Genomic DNA, 23,603 nt, shown 5'->3' on the forward strand with positions numbered 1-23,603 from the left:
TGTGTGCTGACTCATTGCCCCTATTTATAAAACCCACTACTGTGATATCATCAGAAAATGTTTAGATGCAGCGTCATCATTCTGAGCCACACAATTGTAGATGTAAAGTGAGTAGAGCAGGGGGCTAAGTTTGCAGTCCTGTGGTGCTCTGGTACTGATGGATATTGTGGAGGAGATGTTCTTACCAATCATCACTGACTGTGGTCTGGAGGTGAGGCAATTTGCAGAGTTAGCGCCCCAGTTACATGGCAATTTGAAAGGGTCCAACTGGGTCAACCCGATCAGAACCCAACCGGGTCCCTGACCTACCTCAGGTGGTCAGGGAACCCAGTTAAACTTACCTAGGTATCCTCCACGGCTGATTTGAAAATGAAAATGGCCAACCCGCTTACTCCAGTGACGTCAGCACTGCAGATGTTGCCAGCATCTGAATATCATGAACTTCCATTGAGTGCAGAAACAACAGCAAATACATCCCCTGTCCCCTGACTGCCCCATCGGCAGCCTGACTCAGTCACCCCCTGACTGCCCTGCCTGCCGTCCCCTGCTCCTTCCAGCTGGGAACGGAATGGCAGGTACAGTCTTTCAATACATTAATGTAACATGTGTGTCATTTACGAGGATAAGTCAGGCGGCAGCTCATTGCAATAATCACAGTGTTTAAGACAATACTTTTTAATCAGAGGCTGACAAGGGTGTTCATGAGAGTGAGTATGTGATGCATCATTCACCATGTCATTGCATGGGTGGGATCCTCCTTAAATAACCATGTTGGTGATTTAGCAGATAGGTTCACCTTCAATTTGAAAGATGCTGCACCAAGACCCAGTAATCACACCTGGGTCCCAGGAGAGCTACCCAGGTGCTATAGTTTGAAAGGGCCTAGTAGTAAGAGCTGACTGTGGGTCAGCTACATAGGTAGCTGTGGTTGTCACTGGTCATGTAATACCCCTGAGGGTAGGGGAGGTTGGAACAAGGGGCCATAAGTTAAGGGTTAGGGGGCAAAACTTTAGGAATAATATAAGAGGATGCTTCTTCACTCAGAGACTGGTGGCTGAGTGAAATGATCTTCCAGAAGAGGTGGTTGTGGCAGTGTCAATTCTGTCATTTAAGAGGAGGTTAGATGAGTACATGGATGTGAAGGGGTTGGAGGGTTATGGGCAAGGGGGTTGGTAGGTGGAACTAGTGGAGTTGCACGTAAATTGGTGCAGATTAGAAGGGCCGATATGGCCTGTTTCCATTCTGTAAATTGTTATATAGTTAATATCTGTTTGTCCCATGAGATGGCGACGGAGATGTCAAGAAAGGGGAGGGATGGAGTCACGTGATGGAGTAGTGGCTGGTAGGAGAATACCAGCCTTCTCCAGAAAAGAAGAAATAAAGTGAAGAAAATACAAAGTTCAAGAAACACAAAACATAACAAATAAAAGATAAAGTTGTGGAGAAAAGAAAGAAAATGGCATCCAAGAAGGAGAAAGTAAAAACAACGTGAAAAAAAGAAGACCCCAGAAGAGAAAGGAGAAGGCCTTACCTGCATGAAGAAACGGGGAGCCGTCGTGGAGAAAAGAGCACGTTTCCCAAGGTTGGTGATGACCCCGCAGAGTCGCAACCTCCCAACCGCTGGACTGCAAAGAAAAAGCCAAACAAAAGGGCGCAACTGTGCATGCACGAGGAGTTGCGCAGTGCGCACACTAAGGAAAAAGAGAACACTGACGGGAGGGGGGCCAGCTGAGGAGCAAGCAAACACAGTGCGACCAGCTGAGGGATGCCCGACACCAGGCTCTCAGCTGGAAGAGGAAAGTGACAGGAAAGGAAGTAATAGTAAAGAAGAACAGCAACAGGAGGCCCAACAGATGACTAGCCCAGAAGAAGAGGGACCAACAGCAAGAAGACAAGCAAGAAGAAGCCCAGCAAAGTGAGGCAAGCAGCTCAACAAGAAAATCAGAAGAGATACAGAAACAAATAAGAGAAGAAGACACAAACACAGGTATAGACACAGAAGAAGACCAAGCTCTGCACAGGGAAATAGAAGGTAAAATAGAAGGACAGTATATAGATTTTTAAAATTTTCAAGAACAAATGAGAGCATTAAAAGAATGGTTGACATTAGAATTTAGTGAAATGAAAAGAAAAATGAAAAGTACAGAAGAAAAAGTGAGTAGAATAGAGTTGGTCATGACAGAAATAGGGAAAAGATTAGAAAATGTGGAAGAACGAGAAACGGCTGTAGAAATGGAAGTGAACGACTTAAGAAGAAAATTAGAAGAAAGTGACAAAAAGTTAAAGAGTCACAAGAGTTGTTAGCTCAGAAGATTATATAATGGAAAACTATAGTAGGGGAAACAATATAAAAATAGTGGGCCTAAAGGAAGATGAAGAAGGCACAGACATGAAGGAATTTATAAAAGAATGGATCTCAAAGGTCCTGGGAATGCCAGAAATACAGGAAGGAATGAAAATAGAAAGGGCACACAGAACACTAGCCCCAAAACCACAGACACAACAAAAACCAACATCAGTTTTAGTAAAAATTTCTGAGATATATGGCAAGAGAAAATATATTGGAGAGGGCAAGGAATAAAATTAGAGAAGACAAAAAACCATTGAAATACAAGGGTCAAAAAATATTTTTTTACCCAGACATAAGTTTTGAACTCTTAAAGAAGAGGAAGGAGTTTAATACAGCAAAACTGATCCTATGGAAAAAAGGTTATAAATTTATGTTAAGATATCCAACTGTGCTTAAAATATTTATCCCGGGGGAGCAAAACAGACTGTTCTCGGATCCGGAGGAAGCACGAGAATTTGCAGAACAGAAGGAGAGATGAAACAAGAACAAAGAACGACGACAAAATACATATAAAGATGTAAAAATAATGTACCATTAAGAACTAAAGAAGGGAAAGAAAAGGGAAGAAAGAAAGTAAGGTGGAAAAAAAAGGTGAGCTTTGTTATATGTGAAAATAAAAGTCTTTTCTGGAGGGGATTGGGTGGGAGAGAATGACAGTCACTGCGAAATCAGTTGACGCTTGCGAGCGGGTTCGCAATCCAAATGGAGAAGGGAGTTGTGGTTGCCCGGCAAGGGACATCTCAGAGAGGTGGGGGGGGGGGGAACATTTGGGGTTAAGGGAATTTTAGATGTGGGAGTTGTTGAAGTATTTTATATTTTAAAAGTGTTGTCGTACATTGAGTTCAAAAAGGGAAAACTGAGAGATGAAAAGGGTGGAGGTGAGGAAGCGGAAATGAGGTGTAAACAGAATATGAGATGGCCATGTTGAACTATATGACTATAAATATTAATGGAATACATAACCAAATTAAACTAAAAAGACTATTAAATTTCCTGAAAAAAAAAATAGAAATAGCATTTGTGCTAACTGAAGTGGAACATAATAAATTAAGGAGAGACTGGGTAGGGCACGTAGCGGCAGCATCATGTAATTCAAAAGACACAGGTGTTGCTATATTAATAAATAAAAATGAACCAATCAAAATAAAGGAGGAAATAATAGATCCAGCAGGGAGGTATGTAATGATAAAGAGTCAGATATATTCAGAATTCTGGAATTTGATCAATATATATGCACCTAATGAAGAGGATCAAAAGTTTATGCAAGATATTTTTTGAAAATTGTAGATACGCAGGGGAATATATTGACAGGAGGGGATTTTAACCTTAATTTGGATCCAATGTTGGATAAAACTGGACAAAAGACTACCAAAAAGAATAAAGTGGCCAAATTTATGGTTAAATCAATGCAGGAAATGAAACTTATGGATATATGAAGGAGGCAGCACCCAAGGGAGAAGGAATACTTATATTATTCGAGTAGGCATAAAACATATTCAAGGATTGATATGTTTTTGTTGTCGGCCCATATTCAAGGGAGAGTTAGGAAAACTGAGTATAAAGCTAGATTGCTATCTGATCTTTCTCTTTTTCTTCTTTGGCTTGGCTTCGCGGACGAAGATTTATGGAGGGGGTAAAAAGTCCACGTCAGCTGCAGGCTCGTTTGTGGCTGACAAGTCCGATGCGGGACAGGCAGACACGATTGCAGCGGTTGCAAGGGAAAATTGGTTGGTTGGGGTTGGGTGTTGGGTTTTTCCTCCTTTGCCTTTTGTCAGTGAGGTGGGCTCTGCGGTCTTCTTCAAAGGAGGTTGCTGCCCGCCAAACTGTGAGGCGCCAAGATGCACGGTTTGAGGCGTTATCAGCCCACTGGCGGTGGTCAATGTGGCAGGCACCAAGAGATTTCTTTAGGCAGTCCTTGTACCTTTTCTTTGGTGCACCTCTGTCACGGTGGCCAGTGGAGAGCTCGCCATATAACACGATCTTGGGAAGGCGATGGTCCTCCATTCTGGAGACGTGACCCATCCAGCGCAGCTGGATCTTCAGCAGCGTGGACTCGATGCTGTCGACCTCTGCCATCTCGAGTACTTCGACGTTAGGGGTGTAAGCACTCCAATGGATGTTGAGGATGGAGCGGAGACAACGCTGGTGGAAGCGTTCTAGGAGCCGTAGGTGGTGCCGGTAGAGGACCCATGATTCGGAGCCGAACAGGAGTGTGGGTATGACAACGGCTCTGTATACGCTTATCTTTGTGAGGTTTTTCAGTTGGTTGTTTTTCCAGACTCTTTTGTGTAGTCTTCCAAAGGCGCTATTTGCCTTGGCGAGTCTGTTGTCTATCTCATTGTCGATCCTTGCATCTGATGAAATGGTGCAGCCGAGATAGGTAAACTGGTTGACCGTTTTGAGTTTTGTGTGCCCGATGGAGATGTGGGGGGGCTGGTAGTCATGGTGGGGAGCTGGCTGATGGAGGACCTCAGTTTTCTTCAGGCTGACTTCCAGGCCAAACATTTTGGCAGTTTCCGCAAAGCAGGACGTCAAGCGCTGAAGAGCTGGCTCTGAATGGGCAACTAAAGCGGCATCATCTGCAAAGAGTAGTTCACGGACAAGTTTCTCTTGTGTCTTGGTGTGAGCTTGCAGGCGCCTCAGATTGAAGAGACTGCCATCCGTGCGGTACCGGATGTAAACAGCGTCTTCATTGTTGGGGTCTTTCATGGCTTGGTTCAGCATCATGCTGAAGAAGATTGAAAAGAGGGTTGGTGCGAGAACACAGCCTTGCTTCACGCCATTGTTAATGGAGAAGGGTTCAGAGAGCTCATTGCTGTATCTGACCCGACCTTGTTGGTTTTCGTGCAGTTGGATAATCATGTTGAGGAACTTTGGGGGACATCCGATGCGCTCTAGTATTTGCCAAAGCCCTTTCCTGCTCACGGTGTCGAAGGCTTTGGTGAGGTCAACAAAGGTGATGTAGAGTCCTTTGTTTTGTTCTCTGCACTTTTCTTGGAGCTGTCTGAGGGCAAAGACCATGTCAGTGGTTCCTCTGTTTGCGCGAAAGCCGCACTGTGATTCTGGGAGAATATTCTCGGCGACACTAGGTATTATTCTATTTAGTAGAATCCTAGCGAAGATTTTGCCTGCAATGGAGAGCAACGTGATTCCCCTGTAGTTTGAGCAGTCTGATTTCTCGCCTTTGTTTTTGTACAGGGTGATGATGGTGGCATCACGAAGATCCTGAGGCAGTTTACCTTGGTCCCAACAAAGCTTGAAAAACTCATGCAGTTTGGCATGCAGAGTTTTGCCACCAGCCTTCCAGACTTCTGGGGGGATTCCATCCATACCTGCTGCTTTGCCACTTTTCAGTTGTTCGATTGCCTTATATGTCTCATCCAGGGTGGGAACCTCATCCAGCTCTAGCCTTAGGGGCTGTTGAGGGAGCTGGAGCAGGGTGGAATCTTGGACTGAGCGGTTGGCACTGAAAAGAGATTGGAAGTGTTCTGACCATCGGTTGAGGATGGAGATCTTGTCGCTGAGGAGGACTTTGCCGTCTGAGCTGCGCAGCGGGCTTTGGACTTGGGGTGAGGGGCCGTACACAGACTTTAGAGCCTCGTAGAAACCCCTGAAGTCGCCAATGTCCGCGCTGAGCTGTGTTCGTTTGGCGAGGCTAGTCCACCACTCATTTTGGATCTCCCGGAGTTTGCGCTGAAGATGGCTGCATGCGCGACGGAAGGCTGATCACTCACCCGTTATTAGCAATAGAACTGGGGGACATCCCACCAAGAACATATTGATGGAGATTAAACTCCATACTACTTAAAAGACAGGAATTTAGAGAATTTATTGAATGCCAAATTAAAATGTACATTGAAATAAAGACGGAATCAATGAAAGACAAATTTATATTATGGGATGCAATGAAAGCCTTCATTAGAGGGCAGATAATAAGTTATGTAACTAAGATGAAAAAGGACTACAATCAGGAAATAGAGCAGTTGGAAAGGGAGATAGTAAGTACAGAAAAAGAACTAGCAACATGGGACAATATAACAAAAAGAAGAGAATTGGTGGACAAAAAAATAAAATACGAAACATTACAAACGTATATGGTGGAGAAGAACATAATGAAAATAAAGCAAAAGTATTATCAGCTAGGAGAAAAAACACACAAAATATTAGCCTGGCAACTTAAAACAGAACAAGCTAAAAGAATTGTATTGGCATCAAGGAAAAAGGACAAACAAATTACATATAATCCAATGGAGATTAATGAGAACTTTAAGGAATTTTATGAACAATTCTACCAAATTGAGAACGAGGGGAAAGATGATAAAATAGAAGAATTTTTAACTAAAATTGAACTGCTGAAATTGCAAGAAGAGGAACAAAACAAGCTGATAAAAACCATTTGAAATAGAGGAAGTACAGGATATATTTAAAAAGCTGCTGAACAATAAAATGCCTGGAGAGGATGGATTCCCAATAGAATTCTATAAAACATTTAAAGAGTTATTAATTCCTCTTTTCCTGGAAGTAATGAACCAGATAGAAGAAACACAAAACTTGCCAGATTCATGTAAGACAGCAATAATTACAGTAATACCAAAGACGGGGAATGATCCACTAACACCAGCATCATATAGACCAATATCTCTACTTAATTCAGAATATAAGATAATAGCAAAATTATTACCACAAATAGTAAAACAAGATCAAACTGAATTTATTAAGAAAGGACGAACAGTGGATAATGTCTGTAAATTTATTAATTTAATTCATGCAGTTCAAGGAAATAAGATGCCAACAATGGCTGTTGCTTTAGATGCAAAAAGAGCCTTTGACAGGGTAGAATGGAATTATTTATTCAAAGTATTACAGAGGTTCAATCTACCAGAAAAATATATTAATTGGATTAAAGCATTATATAATGGACCATTGGCGAAGGTAACAGTAAATGGATATGTATTGAACCAATTTAAATTAAGTAAGTCAACTAGGCAGGGATGTCCACTATCTCCCTCACTGTTCGCATTAGCAATCGAACCCTTGGCAGAACTGATAAGAACAGAAAATAAAATAAAAGGGATAAAAATAAAGGAGAAGGAGTATAAAATCAGTTTATTTCCAGATGACATCATAGTATACTTAACTGATCCAGAAATATCAATAAAAGAACTACATAAGAAATTGAAGGAATATGGAGAAATAAGATCAACGCAAATAAAAGTGAAGCGATGCCAATGAGTAATACGGATTATACAGAATTTAAAAACGAATCACCATTTAAATGGTAAACACAAGCAATCCGATACCTAGGTTTAGATTAGATAATAACTTAAGGCTCCTGTACAAATTAAATTATCAGCCATTAATGAAGAAATTACAGGAAGACTTGGAACATTGGAAAGAATTACCACTAATGTTGATAGGGAGGGTAAATTGCATTAAAATTAATGTCTTCCCAAGGATACAATACTTATTTCAATCGTTACTAATTCCCTTAACAGAGAATTCTTCAATGAACTAAAGAGAATAATATGGAAATTTTTATGGAAAGGGGGGAAACCGAGGATAGCGTTAGATAAATTAACAGAGTGGTACAACCAAGATGGTTTGCAGTCACCAAACTTTAAAAATTATTATAGAGCAGCACAATTAAGGTATTTATCAAAATTTTATCAGACAAGGGAAAAACCAGATTGGACTAAAATAGAGCTAGATAAAATAGGAGAGAAGGTACCGGAACATATACTTTATAAGTGGGATGAAAAGCTGGTGCAATATAAAAGCTCACCAGTACTGCATCATTTACTCAATATATGGAAGAAGATTCACTTAGAAAGGAAAAAAACAAATTACCAACTACCAAAATTATTATTGACGTAAAATCAGCTAATCTCTTTTAGATAATCTTTCTTTTAGAGAATGGGAGAGAAAAGGAATTAAAAGAATAGAAAATTGTTTTTTTGGGAAATAATTTTTTTAATATTTGAACAAATGAAGTACAAATATGGAATAACTCATGGTACAATGTTTGCATACCATCAACTGAAAACCTACTTAACAGATAAATTGGGAAACAGACAGATTACCAGAAGGAAGCAGCTTTGAATATGTAATTACAGAAACAATGATAATAAAAAGTTTTATAATGAACATGTACATCAAGCTGCAAGAGAAGGAAAATGATGAAATAAGCTATAATCCCAAACAAAAGTGGGAAAAAGATTTAAATATAAAGATAAAAAATGAAATATGGAAAAAGTTATGCTCTGGAACTATGAAGAATATAATAAACACAAGGTTACGCATGATACAGTATAATTGGTTTTTCTTTGGCTTGGCTTCGCGGATGAAGATTTATTGAGGGGTATGTCCACGTCTGCTGCAGGCTCGTTGGTGACTGACAAGTCTGATGTGGGACAGGCAGGCACGGTTGCAGCGGTTGCAAGGGAAAATTAGTTGGTTGGGGTTGGGTGTTGGGTTTTTCCTCCTTTGTCTTTTGTCAGTGAGGTGGGCTCTGTGGTCTTCTTCAAAGGAAGTTGCTGCCCGCCGAACTGTGAGACGCCAAGATGCACGTTTGGAGGCAATACCAGCCCACTGGCGGTGGTCAATGTGGCAGGCACCAAGAGATTTCTTTAAGCAGTCCTTGTACCTCTTCTTTGGTGCACCTCTGTCTCGGTGCCCAGTGGAGAGCTCGCCATAGAACACAATCTTGGAAAGGAGATGGTCCTCCATTCTGGAGACGTTACCCACCCAGCGCAGTTGGGTCTTCAGCAGCATGGATTCGATGCTTGCAGACTCTGCCAGCTCGAGTACTTCGATGTTGGTGATGAAGTCATTCCAATGAATGTTGAGGATGGAGCGGAGACAGCGCTGATGGAAGCATTCTAGGAGCCGTAGGTGATGCCGGTAGAGGACCCATGATTCGGAGCCGAACAGGAGCGTGGGTATGACAACGGCTCTGTGCACGCTGATCTTTGTGTGTTTCTTCAGGTGGTTGTTTTTCCAGACTCTTTTGTGTAGTCTTCCAAAGGCGCTATTTGCCTTGGCGAGTCTGTTGTTACACAGGTTATATATCACACCCCAAAAGTTAAAAAAAAAAAAAAATGGGATCCAACATTATCAGATAGATATTTTCGCTGTAAGAAGGAAATGGGAACAACAGTACATGCAATCTCGGCATGTGAGAAAGTGAAAATGTTTTGGGAAGATCTAAATCAGGTATTAAATAAAATCCCAAAAAACAACATACCAAAAAATCCAGAGATCTTTCTTCTAGAAATAATAAGAAGTAAAGAATTAGGCCTCAAACTGGATGAAGCGCAAAAAAGATTTATTATGATCGCCTTAGCTGTAGCAAAAAAAATGTATAATGTCAACTTGGAAATCAGAAGAGAGCCTGAGAGTACAGCAATGGTACATGGAAATGAATAAATGTATTCCATTGGAAAAAATAACATATAATTTAAAAAATAAAGTACATTATTTGTACAAATTTGGAAACCATACATGGAACATAACAGAGAGGGCTTGACTCGGACCTCCACCCCCTAAAATGATAAGAAGACAAAATAACTTGATCCAGTGTGTAAAAGTAGATGACACGGTTTTCTTGTTTTTTTCATTGTGTGATGACATTGTTTAATGGTTTTATTGTATTGTATATGTTGAACGATTAATGGGTTTGGAGGGGGATGGGAAGGGGGGAGGAAGGTAGGGGGAAAAAAGGGGAGAAAATGCCACTGTGTATATTTGATTGATATGGTTCACAGTGTGAGAAATTTTTAAAATTTTAAAAAAGAAAGGGGAGAGAGAGGTGTCAGAAACAGTCCAGGTAAATCTAAGGGATGGATGGAAGTTGGCAGTGAGGTTAATAAAATTGTTGAGTTCTTTATGGGGATGAGAGTTAGCACCAATGCAGTTGTTGATCAATCAGAGGGAGAGTTGAAGAGTGGTAACTGAGCAGGATTGGAACAGGGATTGTTCTATCTATCTGACAAAAAGATGGGCCCATACATATGGCTGTGGCTGCACTCTGGATCTAGAGGAAATGGGAGGATTCAAAGTTATTGTTAAGGGTGAGGACAAGTTTCACCAAATGGTGGAGTGTGTCAGAGATTGGGGACTGCATGGCTCTGCATTCAAGAAAACATCAGGGGACCCTGAGAACTTCATGTGGTACAGGAAGGGACGTCAAGATGCTGTTGAAGTATGAGGAGATGAGTTCAGCAGAGCAGGAGCAGACAGAAACAATAGGACTGCCATGGTAGTTCTATTTGCAAACTTTGGGTAGAAATAAAAGCAGGCAGGGAATTATCAGGTTGTAGGCAATGGCAATAGGAGCACCTGGTGATGAGGTCTATGATAGTCTGGGTGATGATATCTTGATGATGGTTTGAGGGCCGTGGTAAATATATGAGGTGATGTCTGAGAGTTAACGTCTGCATTGTAGAGGTCAATTCTCCAGACTACAACTGAGCTTCCTTTGTCTACAGGTTTGATGATGAAGTTTGGGATTGGTGCCAAGTGAGTAGAGAGCAGTGAATTTTGGGAAGCGGGGATGCTAAATTGAGTGAGTGAGATGGAGCAGTCCAGATAGTTCATACCCTGCTGGCAAATGGAGAAAAAAAGGTTGACAAAAGAAAACATGCTGCAGAGGAGTGCCCAAAAGAAGTAGACTGCTGGAGAGAACTAAAAGGATCATTACTTGGGAGGTGGAGGGGTTCAGTGGGGGTGGAGGTTGGAACTCCTTGTCAGAAAAATGAGCATGGTGGAGAAGGCCGTGGGCATTCAAAACCACGTCGGGCTTGGAATTTATTGAGGTCAGGACAAAGAAGGTGAGAGGCAAGACCTTTGCTGAAGACGGGCTGTTCAGTATTGGTAAGGGGGAGATCTGAAGAGATAATAAAGATTCATTGAGGAGTCAGAGCCAGTGTGGGTTCAGAAGACCAAGGGTGGTGCAGGAAAAAGGAAGGGGTGGGAAAGAAAGTATGGATGTGGATGAAGAAATGTTAGATTGGGGAGATTTTTATTAGACAAGTTCACAGAGGAGATGGAGACAGACCCTGGGAGGCTTGATGAGTTTGTGGGTGGGGGGAGCTGCAGGAGGATTTCTATCATAAGGGAGTGAGTTTGCCAACATTGGGGGAGGGAGGTTGGACTCCACATGATGCTGAAATTATTTGCCTATATGTTGCAAAGTGAGCCTCCTAATGACTCTGGAGCCCTCCCCATTATCCTTCCAACTCTTTAGGCACCATTTCAACTCCCCCAACCATTCTGACACAGATCCATCTGTCCTCATCCTCATTTACTGTCAGGGAGAGGCCAAATAGAAACTTGAGGAACAACACACCATATTTTATCTGGTAAGCCTTAATAGCATGAGCATTGATCGTTCTAATTTAGGTAATTCTGACCTTTATCTGATTCCACTATTTCTATAATTTGGGGTGGCATGGTTGGAGTAGCAGTCAGCACAACACCTCTACCACACAAGCGATCAGGACCAGGGTTTGAATCCCGCTATAGCGACTATTTTCCTTTATAGTCACTTGGAAGATCATAGAATGTTTTCTATGACTCATTCAAAAAAATTCGTACTAAAGTTAAATTGAGCTTTCCACTGTTTATTGAATAATATTAAACATTATTAAAGCTATTATAAGTTGCTATATGTTATTACAACCCATTAAAACATTGTTAGATGGTCAATAGAAGAATGTCGGAACATTTCTGATTCCTCCACTTGACAGAACAGAAGAAACTAAACTGAGCATCTTTATCTCTTAAACAAGCCATATAACCCTGGCTCAAAGATGTTGCAAGGAGACAGCATTAAAAATGTTAAACAAAACCACAAACTGACTACTTACGAGCATTAAATACATTTTAACCTTTACACCCACGCTGTCTGTAAGGAATTTGTAATTCTCCCTGCCTTTGTATGGTTTTTTTCTGGGGACCCGGTTTCCTTCCACTGTTCGAAACGTACCGGGGGTGTAAGTTAATTGGGTGGCATAGGTTAATGGGCTGAAATGGCCTGTTACTGTGCTATATGTGTGTCTTAATTTAAAAAAAATTAAAATCTTTATCTACTCCTGCTTTTACTTTTCATGGTAACCATACCTCCTCCCAGTGGTCTTCCCTTCTGCCTTTCTCTCCACCTCCTGTCCAATATCACCTATTAGCCCCTCCACACCTTATTTCCACCTTGTATGGAAAATAACACTCCCTTTTTACGAGTCCCCACCCTAACAATTGACTATCCATTCTACCCATGATGGCTGCTTGACCCACTGAGTTCCTCTAGCAGCTCGCATTTTACTACACTGGAAATAGACTCTTCTACTCAAAAGCCTACTTGGGACCAATAGATTTTTTTCAGGTCAGACCATCAAGGGAGTATGGACTAGTAGTCAAGAAGCTGTGTAATTGGATCATGGATTTACTCACCTCCAGTCCACAATAAGTGAGGATTGGTAAGAATTTCTCCTCCACAACCTCCATTAGTACCAGAGCACCAGAGGGCTGTGTTCTTAGCCCCCTGCTCTATTCACTTTACACCTATGATGGTGTAGCTCAGTACACCATCTACAAATTCTCTAACAATACCACGGTAGTGGGTTGTATAAAAAGAAGCAATGAGTTAGTATTCAGGAGGGAGATTGAAATCGTGGCTGAATGATGCACCAACAACAACCTTGTACCCAATGTCACCAAAACCAAGGAGCTGATTGTTGACTTCAGGAAAGGAAAACCAGAAATGCATGATCCAGTGATCATTGAGGGATCAGAGGTGGAGAGGGTGAGCAAATTTAAATTCCTGGGAATCATTATCTCAGAAGATCTTTCCTGGACCTAATATACAAATGGCATTGCGAAGAAACCATGTCAGCACCTCTACTTGCTCAGGAGTTTGCTGAGGTTTGGTCTGACACCAGAAACTCTGGCAAATTTCTACAGATGTGTAGCATCACAGTCTGGTATGGGGACACGAATGCCCCCGAGCAAAAAGCCCTGAAAAAGGTAGTGGACACCACAGGCAAATCCCTCCCCACCATCAAGAACATCTATAGGGAACACTACCATTGGAGAGCAGAAGCAATAATCAAAGATCCACACACCACCCAGCAAGATTTACACCACCAGGTTCAGGAACAGCTGCTACCCCTCCACCATCAGACTCCTCAATGACAAACTCAATCAGGGACTCATTTAAGGACTCTTGTGCACTTTATTTTATTTTCACTCTCTTTATATTGCACAGTTTGTTTAATTTGTTTACATGTGTATGCTGTGTACAGTTTTTTTTTGCACTGCCAATAAGTGATGATGTACTCTGACAATAAATCTGAAATAGTGAAGGTACAGGTAATCCTGAATTAATTGAATAGCTGAAAACTATATCCTAGCTCTCTTTCTAACAGCTGCTATGGATTAGATTCAGTAGCACTACCAAGATGCATTTTGTCAGTCAATACTTGGGATCACCATGAGGAATAGATCTTACAGAGGTGCAGGATGCCATCTGCTAAATGCCCTGCTGCCAAAAGGACATTCAAAACAGCATGATGATGGTTATAGATCTTTAATTTCTATGAATCTGGACAAGCCTGAAATATTTAAAGTAGTGGGTGTTTTAATTATTGGGTGTGCATATTTTCCCACTGTCATGTTCGGCGTGTACACATAATAAAGTGAGATTGTTGAATGGCCTGTGATTAATGCTGTTGTGGCTCCAGTCTCTCCCCATGATCATGCCCTGTCTTCAGCATCCCCCAACTCTGCTTAGAATCCTGTCTATTGCTGTTGGCAATGTGTGAAAAGTTGCTCTATGCTGGAGGCTTGATGAGTAGGTGAGTTTGCAAGGAATCTGGGGTGTAAATCTGCAAATTGAAAAAATGTTCTTAATGTTACTGATATTTATAAAAGAGTTAGATTTGCTAACAGATTTTTAAGGTGTAGTTCCTTTAGATACCCCCACATTCTTGTGCTGCACAAGGGGAGAATGCTTCATCTATGCCAACTGCATGTTTAACTTTGTTAGTTGTACAGAACACCACATCCATGCCAAATTTTTCACTGATCACATTTGCCTGCATTTCTTAATGCCTCTTAAACAGAATAATTGTTCCTGCTTCCACTATCTCCTCTGGCAATGTGTTCCAAAAATCAACCAGCTTTGTAGGTGGAGGGGTAAAAACTCTCGCTCCCCAGTGAAACTTCTTCAACACATTTTAAACCTATGCCCTCTTGTTTTTGGTACCTCTAGCAATTTTGGAAATCTACCTTATCCATGAATTTGTGACTTATATTGCTGTACCTCTGTCTTTGCTCTTCTCTGGCTTTCAAGGTCGCTATGTTTACAATTTCTTTTTTTTTTGTCTCTGAAGAGATGCTCTTTTACCTCTCTTGATAGTGATGCTGTATTAAAAGTGCCTTTACAGGGAAAACAAAGGAGATTATGTAGTTTGTGTACACGACAATGTACAGAATATTGAATATAATTATGTCTACTGACTCTTTCATAAATAGATAGAAAACTGACTCCTTAGCATTGACCCAACACCAAAGGATCGATTTGCAGTCAAATCGAAAAAGGGCACATTGCCAGCTCATTGTGAACTTTGGCTACAACACTGATTTTGTAAAACAAAAATACATCTCTCAATTACATGAGACAGTAGTATTTTTAATATTGAAACATATTGACAGATGCCTAAACCTGTCTTGTACTTAAACAGGTCATTGTAAGTTCGTGTTTGAGTTTTCTGTAAGTGTTCAGCTACTCTCAGCTTTTCATCTAATTTATTTTGACCTTGATTGAGTAAATAGCTTATCGATTTAGGTTTAATTTAAGGCCAATACGTTGAGTTTTCATCAAGATCTATTTTGGATTTCCTTGCAATAAAACATACATTCCTTGCCAATAGGACCTGTGCTTGAACAAGGTGACGATGTCACCAAATGCTGATATTAATGATCATTCTATGCTGTACTACACATCTATTGTATTGCATTGAAGAGATATAGATAGGGGATTATGAAGAATGATTATATAAATTGGTTGTGTTTTCACTGGAACAGAGGTTAAGAGATAAAATAATTGCTGCTCTTAAGGTTCAAAAGGAACTGGGTATCGTCAACTTTAGCAAACAATTTCGCCTTGTCCAGAAAAGTGGAATCAAAACACTACATTTGGAATAGAGGTCAGATTGAAGACAAATCTGCAAAAACAGTTAGTAATTGAATGAATGAGATACAGATTCCCTACAGAGCTGGTGGATTGATTTGCATTGATTTGTTCAATGCAGATTAGATTTTTCTCGGAAATTAATGCAATGTGATCCATCATACAGATAATGTGAAACATGACATTGTTCATGCTCGAAGGAACACAGAAGCCTGTGGTTGTCTGGTTCCCACAATTTTCCACTGCTTAGGTTTTCTGCTCCTCCTGTCATGCCTGTTCAGGACTAATTGAAAGAGATTGATTGTTGTGATCAATCAATGTCTCCACTGTTACTGTTCCATGCAACCAACAGTTCACTCGCAGATGAGCTGGAAGTACCTTGGTCTTTGTTTTAATGTCCATCAATTTCTATTCTTTTAAGAGAAACAGTATGGTAACAGGTCCTTTTGGCCTACAAGCCCATGCCACCCAAGTACACCCACATGGCCAATTAATCTACTTAACCCATATGTCTTTGGAATGTGGTAGTAAACCAGAGCATTCGGTGGAAATCCACACTGACACAGGAGAATGTGTCAACTCCTTGCACACAGCACTGGATTTGAACCTATAATAGGGTGTACTAACCAGTACATTTCCTTATTCTTTTTCCTCTCCCTCTCTCCACATATTTAAACTTGTGACATTTTGAGACTGTCACACTTCATTGTCTCAAAAGATCAAAAATATATTTTAACAGAGAAATGGTCATTTCATGCTGGGTTTTTTTCTACCTGAGGCAGAAATTTTTCAAGCACCTACTATCTTGTAAGCTTTTGACCCATAATATTTAACTTCCAATTGACTTTATAATCTCTTTTGTCTGAAATGCAACCTTAAAGAGATGGGCCAAGTCATAATTTAAACAAGCTTGTATGATGGTGCAATTGTCCTGTTACAAAGCAGTAAATTAAATAACCTGGGAAGAGATCCATAAATGAAAAACATTGAAGATAATTCACGTATGGGAAATAATGTATACGCTGTGTACAGCTTTTTTTGGTTATTCTGCCTCTCCCGCATAAAAAAATCTCAGGGTTGTATGTGATGTCATGTATGTAGTGTGACAATAATAAATCCAAAATCTAACTGGTTTTCTCGGGCTTGCTGTCTCATTACTATTATTTTTAGATTGCCCAGAAGAATTGACATGGCTCACTTTAAAAAGCAATCTCCTGACTTTTTCAGGAATCAGGAGTGGTAAAGTTTCTCCTTGAAAGGGTGAGGGGTGAAATGGAACATAGAAACATTGGAAGTAGGAACAGGAGTAGGCCAAAAATGGCCCATCGAGCCTGCTCCGCCATTCAATACGATCATGGCTAATCTAATTTATGACCTAACTCCACCTACCTGCCTTCTCTCCATATCCCCTAATTCCTTTATCATGTAAAAATGAACAGATGTTTTCATCAAAATCTAAGACAGACTGATTAGGTCCCCTCTGTTGGCTACAAGGATCATAAAGAATCAATGGACAATTCCATTCTAGTTCTTGATAGTCACTGACCTGAATTGAATTTGACAAATCTTAGGATGATTGTCATGAGAAATGGAAAAATAACTGTCAACCTGTTGTTTTCTGGGAGGTAACCAAAAGGAGAACTGTGTACTGATTTGGGATGCCTTCATTTCTACTCATGTCATTTGCCTTAATTATAGTATTGTTCAATGCTCAATATTCAGCAATTTTTAGAACAAAGTTTGCTTTAAGCATTGCTTACTTACTAGATCTGTTATTTATTGACACACTTGAATTATGCAAATCATTCCTAGTGCAAGAGAAAGAGCCCTATGGCCTTGGCAACTGGAAGAACGGTGGTTTTTAATGATTAAACATCTTTCTACCTTGATGAGAACCTTCGGTCACTTCTAATCAGGAGCATGTGATAATGTGAAACGTGCAGCAGTTTGGAAAAATAGAAAAAGAATTTTAGGCCCAAATTTGATTAGACAACTCTGCTGTTCAGTGCCAGCAACAAGAAAAATCAAAAGCTACACTTCAAAACAATGAAAAGAAGTAGCAGTTCAGCTCTGCCAACGTCAAGTGAGTTACTGGCTTATTTAGGGTATCCAGTTAATGATATTTCAGCATCATCACAAGGCCCTAAATCCACTGTTTGACCAGCCAAAGAAAGCATCAGAAACCAAATCTGGAAACATTTCTACTGCAAAACTTGGCACTGTCATCTTCTTGTGGACAATGAAGTAAGATGTTGGCAAAAGTAGTTGGAAAATCATATATATTTACTAATTATAAATGGAATCATCAGACAGTTCTTTTGAAAACTATTTGAATAACATGGATCAAAATTATTTGAGTTTGATCTGAGCTTGTTGAGAAAGTGAATGGCTAGGGTTTATGGCTTTAACAACTGTATGGAGTAGAGTGTGTAAAACTAATCAGATTTTAATTATTTGGAAACTGGTTGATGCCTTCAATCATAAATCTCATTGAGGTGTTCATTTCTAAAATGCATGTCCATCCTTAATTAGTCGCAGAAGTTGGTGCTCAGCTTGCTCCATAAACTGCTGCAGTCCATTTAATTTATTTTTAAAAATTTAGACATACAGCACGGTAACAGGGCATTTTGGTCAGTGAGTCTGTGCCACCCAATTAACCTACAACTCCTGGTGCATTTTAAATGGTGGGTCGAAACCGTTGCCCCCAGGGAAAACCCATGCAGACAAATAGAGAGAATGTACAAACTCCTTACAGACAGCATGGGATTCAATCCCGGTCCCGATTACTGGTGCTGTAAAGGCATTGCATTAACTGCTACACCAACCATGCCATGATGATAGAACTCTTGGAAAGTTGCACTAAAATTCTAGGAATTGTGAAAAAATGAAGAACACTGCATCTCAGGATGTGCGACTTGAAGCCACTTATCTCAAATTATTTTTTTTATTTCACGAAATGATGAACTTCAATATTGGTGTTACTGTAATTACCAGCCCAGTGTAGGGGGTTCAATATTTTGATGGAATTGGTTGTTAAATGGCACTTTTGTACCTCTTATCATTCTTTCTTTGGCTTGGCTTCGCGGACGAAGATTTATGGAGGGGGTAAAAGTCCACGTCAGCTGCAGGCTCGTTTGTGGCTGACAAGTCCGATGCGGGACAGGCAGACACGGTTGCAGCGGCTGCAGGGGAAAATTGGTTGGTTGGGGTTGGGTGTTGGGTTTTTCCTCCTTTGCCTTTTGTCAGTGAGGTGGGCTCTGTGGTCTTCTTCAAAGGAGGTTGCTGCCCGCCAAACTGTGAGGCGCCAAGATGCACGGTTTGAGGCGATATCAGCCCACTGGCGGTGGTCAATGTGGCAGGCACCAAGAGCTTTCTTTAGGCAGTCCTTGTACCTTTTCTTTGGTGCACCTCTGTCACGGTGACCAGTGGAGAGCTCGACATATAACACGATCTTGGGAAGGCGATGGTCCTCCATTCTGGAGACGTGACCCACCCAGCGCAGCTGGATCTTCAGCATTATCATTATTCAGATGATATTAGGGTAGAGAACTTGATTGACTGAAGAAGCTGTACAGAGTTAGGTAGAATTATTAGCATTCATAAAAGAGGCAAAGTCCATAAATTCCGCTGCTGCTCTATCTTAATGACATTGATTAGACTCCATGATTTTGGTGTCAGATACGACTCCAATCACTCTGGAGGGATTTCCTCAACTCCAATTGATGTCTTGCGAGATCACCATGTTAGTCCACCATTTTGTGTATTGGCCCCCCTCCTGGGTAGCGGGCAGCTACATGACCCACCCCCCATAACTGGCCATCCAAGTGCTGTCCTTTGATTTTGGTGGACTGCCCCTGCATTGCAAGGCCTGCATAGTGGTGTCCATGTGTGCTGGCCCCATCGAGTAACCAGATATAATGGATCCACATACATGCTGGATATCGGCAGTAAGGAAGAGATTTTTACTATCAACCCTAGTGTTGTGAAGGGACTGTGGCGTAAGTAATTTTCTCCAGGGGAACACACCATTGCATTTCCATGTTCCAGCGAATAATGGTCAAGCAGCAGTCAGATTTCCAGGTAACCACTATACACTTCTGGGCCACTGCTAATGTGATCATTACAAATTGGATTTGAAATTTGGACAGGTTCATTGTAAGTCTTATGTCCATTATGTTTCCCAACAGGAACAACTCTGGGTCCTGTGGGATTTTTTTTTTACCTATAATTTTTTCCAATGTCTGGCCCAGTTCCACTCAGAAGGGTCTCACCTTGGTACACATCCAGGGTTGTGTCCACAAAGGTTCTGTCGCAATGCACATCTGAAGCATTGGTCTGTTAATTCTGATTTAGATCTGTTCAATTTTAGCGGTGTCAGGTACAGCTGGTGAAGGAAATTGTATTGTACCAGTCTGCACTGTTTATTAATAATTGCCATGCTGGTCCAACACAGGTCAGACCAGGACCATTCATCAATTGTATTTCTAAGCCTGACTCTTATCTTTGCCTTGAATTGTGAAGGCCTAGTTTAGGTCCTTCCATTTGCAGCAAGAAATATATTGCTAAAATGTACTTCTATGTGTTCCCCTTCGAATCATGGCTTCAGTGTTACTGCATGCTGGTAGGGCCTTAGATGGACCTAATTTGTCCTATAGAAAAGATCTTGTGAAGGCAGCAGTGGAATGTCTTGTTTAATAAATCATATTTATTCCTAAATTGTTCAAACGACATTATCCACCCCCACTCATAACAGTTCTCTACACACCTGGTGCCAGGTGTTCAGGATCTTGTCAATGGGTATTAATCTATTTGGAGACAGGGCTGTTTTGGGGGACAGCCTCACTATGGTTCCTAGATATTGGTTAATTTTATTCCAAATGAAGATTATTTGTTTTAATATGGGGCTGACAGATAACAATTTGGCATCCCATTTGTAAATAAAATCTTCTGCTACTTTCTCATCCACGTGCAGGTCAATTTGTGCCCAGGATGGTACACCTCCCCCCTCAAAGAGTGAGGAGATATATCTCAACTGGGCTACACAATAATATTTCTTGAAGTCTGGCATTCATAGTCTGCCCAGTCTATAATCCTGGGTCAATTTTTCCATAGAAATGTCCTTATTTATGAAAGCAAATTTTGGAAAAATCCCCGGGGCAACGCCACAGGCAGTGTCTAGAAGGGGTACTGAAGCCTTGGCAACACATTCATTTTAACACAGTTGACCCTGCCCACTAAAGTTATGGGCAGGGACATCCATCTATTTAGGTCCTCTTCAATTTTCCCAAGCAAGGGGGTATATTATAAATTATTCAAGTTAATATCTATTCTAACTCCTAGATATTTAATCCCATTCTGCAGCCACTTTAAATGGCAAATTTAACAGCAACATATTAAGGCACCACCTATATACTGTATCCTGCTATCTGTTATTTCTATTGTTAAAATCAGGGGTGAGTGGTCCGAGAGAAGTCTTGCTGTGTACTCGGCCTCCATGATCCTATCCTCTACATGGGCTGAAGCCAGGAAAAAAATCTAATCTAGAGTCGTGTTGTTTTGAGTAGAAGGTATAGTCCCTCACCCTCGGATGCCTCCACCTCCACATGTCTATCGTTCAGCCCCTTCATACAGTCAATGGCAGCCCTCACCTTCATTACTTGTGCAAAATTCTAGAATTGTCAAAACTGAATGTGCCTGCAAGTCAATGCGTTAATGTATCTATGGAAAGAGCTGTGTGAGTCTTTAACTGTATACATTTGTGTGTTTTAAGGTGGGAGGCTTTGGCATCAGTCTTGCTAACACAGCAGTACACCAAACGTTCTACTCACTATAAATAAATAAGGACGAAATAGGATTGATTAGGAACTTAAATTCTGCATCTTGGCAGTGGGATCTGTAAAACTGATTACTTTACGTTTGTTTTGTGTAACATACCTCTTAACTCCCAAGTGAAGTAAAAGTGTTGCCATCTGTTCTCATTAGCAGCTTGTTTAAGATGAGTATGCTCCAAATAGCAACAATAAATTTAAAAAGCAGTGTTTTATTTTGCTAAATTCTTTTCCTCCTGAAAATTACTTTCACTTAATCTCAGGAATACCCTTTACCCACCAAGAGCAATTTTAATTACGTTATTTTCCACCAGTTTTGTTTGAAGTGAAAGAAAACTAAATTTGTGCTTTTTTGAGACTAAATTTAAAATATGCAATTCTGTGTCTCAGTCTATCTGAAAACTAACCTGTCAAACAACATGCAGGCACATTCAGTTTTGACAATTCTAGAATTTTGCACAAGTAATCAAGGTGAGGGCTGCCATTGACTGTATGAAGGAGCTGAACTTGATAGACTTATGCAGGTGGAGGCATCCAAGGGTGAGGGACTATACCTTCTACAAGATTGAAAGATATTGATGGAATCTTCTGGGTTGTACAAACCTATGCAGCTTCAAGATGGGAAATAAATTGTATCCCTTTCATTCCCTGACCTGCACACCCATATGGCTATACGAGGACAATATCTCTGGATCTTCAAAATATCTTACAAGCTCACAAGGGATGGCCTGGCCCAGAAAGCACCTCAAAGACAACCTGCCAACAAAAACTGTAGTGTCCATGGCTAACCTGAAGTTTGACATCAGTGGTACCATTACAGGAACTCTTTGCTTCAAAGTGATTAAGAAACCACTTTGGTTCCCAGGTTTTTTCAATCATTGTAACTTTGTCTTTTAAATTATATGTGATTTTTTTTTTCCAATGGGATACATGTGGTTATATATTCCATTAATGTTTATAGTCATATGGTCCAATGTGGCCATCTTATATCTTTATTTTCACTTCTTTTCTGCCTCTTCACCACCTCCATCCCTTTTTTCCATTACTGTTTTTTAAGTTTTCCTTTTTAATCTCTATATATGACAATGCATTTAAGACATGAAATATCCTAACAATCCCCACAAGCAATAACCGTTTACCCCAAATGAACCTCCCCTCCTTGGATTCCCTCCTGTCCCTTGATGGCAACCACAACTCTCCTTTCCATTCAGTTTGTGAACTTACAAGCGTCAACCGATTTCGCAGTGACGATTATTCTCCCACCCCCAGCCGCCCCCCGAGAACACTATTTTCCTATACTTATAACAAAGCTCTCACTCTTTTTTTCCTTCTTTCCTTTCTCTTATCCATCTTTAAATCTTGATATATACATTTTACATATTTTCTTGCCAGTCATCCTTCTTGTCACTCCTCCTCTCTTCTCCTGTCCTGCAAATGTTCAGCAAATTCTTGGGCTTTCTTTGGGTCCGAGAACAGTATTCCGTTCCCCAGGAATGAATACTTTGAGTACTGCTGGATGTCTTAATATAAAGTTATACCCTTTCTGCCATAATATTGTTTTCACTGTGTTGAATTCCTTCCTCTTTAAAAGTTTGAAGCTTATGTCCGGGTAAAAAAATATTTTTTGTCCCTTATATTCCAATGGCTTATTGTCTTCTCTCACCTTCTTTCTTGCCTGCTCCAGTATGTTTTCTCTTGTCGTATATCTTAGAAATTTTAACAATATGGATCTCAGTTTTTGATGTGGTGGCGGTTTTGGTACTAGCGCTCTATGTGCCCTTTCAATTTCTTCATGTGAATCTGTTGTTCCCAGCACCTTCGGGATCCATCCTTTTATAAATTCCTTCATATTTGACCTGTCTTTGCCTTCTTTCAGGGCAACTATTTTTGTGTTGTCTCGCCGACAGTAGTTTTCCAATACATTAATTTTTTGTGACAATAAATCTTGTGTCTCTAAAAAATTTTCCACTCTCTTCCAACTTCCCTCTTAAATCATTTATCTCCATTTCTACAGCAGCTTCTCATTCTTCCACATTTTCTACTCTTTTCCCTATTTCAGTCATGACCAACTCTAAGCTTTGCATTCTATCTTCAGCTCTTTTCATTTTTCTTTTGATTGAACTAAATTCTAATTATAGCCATTCTTTTAATGACTTCATTTGTTCTTCGAAAAAGGCTTTTTCTAAACCTTGTCCTTCTATTTTACCTTCTTATTTCCTTTGAAATTCTTGGTCTTCTT

General features: G+C 40.5%; 1 protein-coding gene and 1 long non-coding RNA gene across 17 annotated transcripts in view; one reads left to right on the forward strand and one right to left on the reverse strand.

Annotated features, from left to right (window-relative positions):
* The window catches only part of sipa1l2 (signal induced proliferation associated 1 like 2), a 664,341-nt gene that overhangs the window by 625,617 nt on the left and 15,121 nt on the right, over nucleotides 1-23,603 (forward strand). The gene's annotated exons all lie outside the window — the stretch shown is intronic.
* LOC138736110 (uncharacterized) overlaps nucleotides 1-23,603 on the reverse strand; it is a 108,469-nt gene that overhangs the window by 12,744 nt on the left and 72,122 nt on the right. For 4 of the 7 annotated variants that reach the window (XR_011340097.1, XR_011340096.1, XR_011340093.1 and 1 more), the window contains one exon: nucleotides 14,667-14,782. This is a non-coding gene — a long non-coding RNA (uncharacterized lncRNA). Of the gene's footprint in view, nucleotides 1-14,666; nucleotides 14,783-18,372; nucleotides 19,104-23,603 lie in introns of those variants that run through there. The other 3 variants (XR_011340098.1, XR_011340095.1, XR_011340092.1) reach the window with 1 other exon arrangement.

The sequence above is a fragment of the Narcine bancroftii genome, chromosome 6, assembly GCF_036971445.1.
Source record: "Narcine bancroftii isolate sNarBan1 chromosome 6, sNarBan1.hap1, whole genome shotgun sequence".
Lineage (NCBI taxonomy): Eukaryota > Metazoa > Chordata > Chondrichthyes > Torpediniformes > Narcinidae > Narcine > Narcine bancroftii.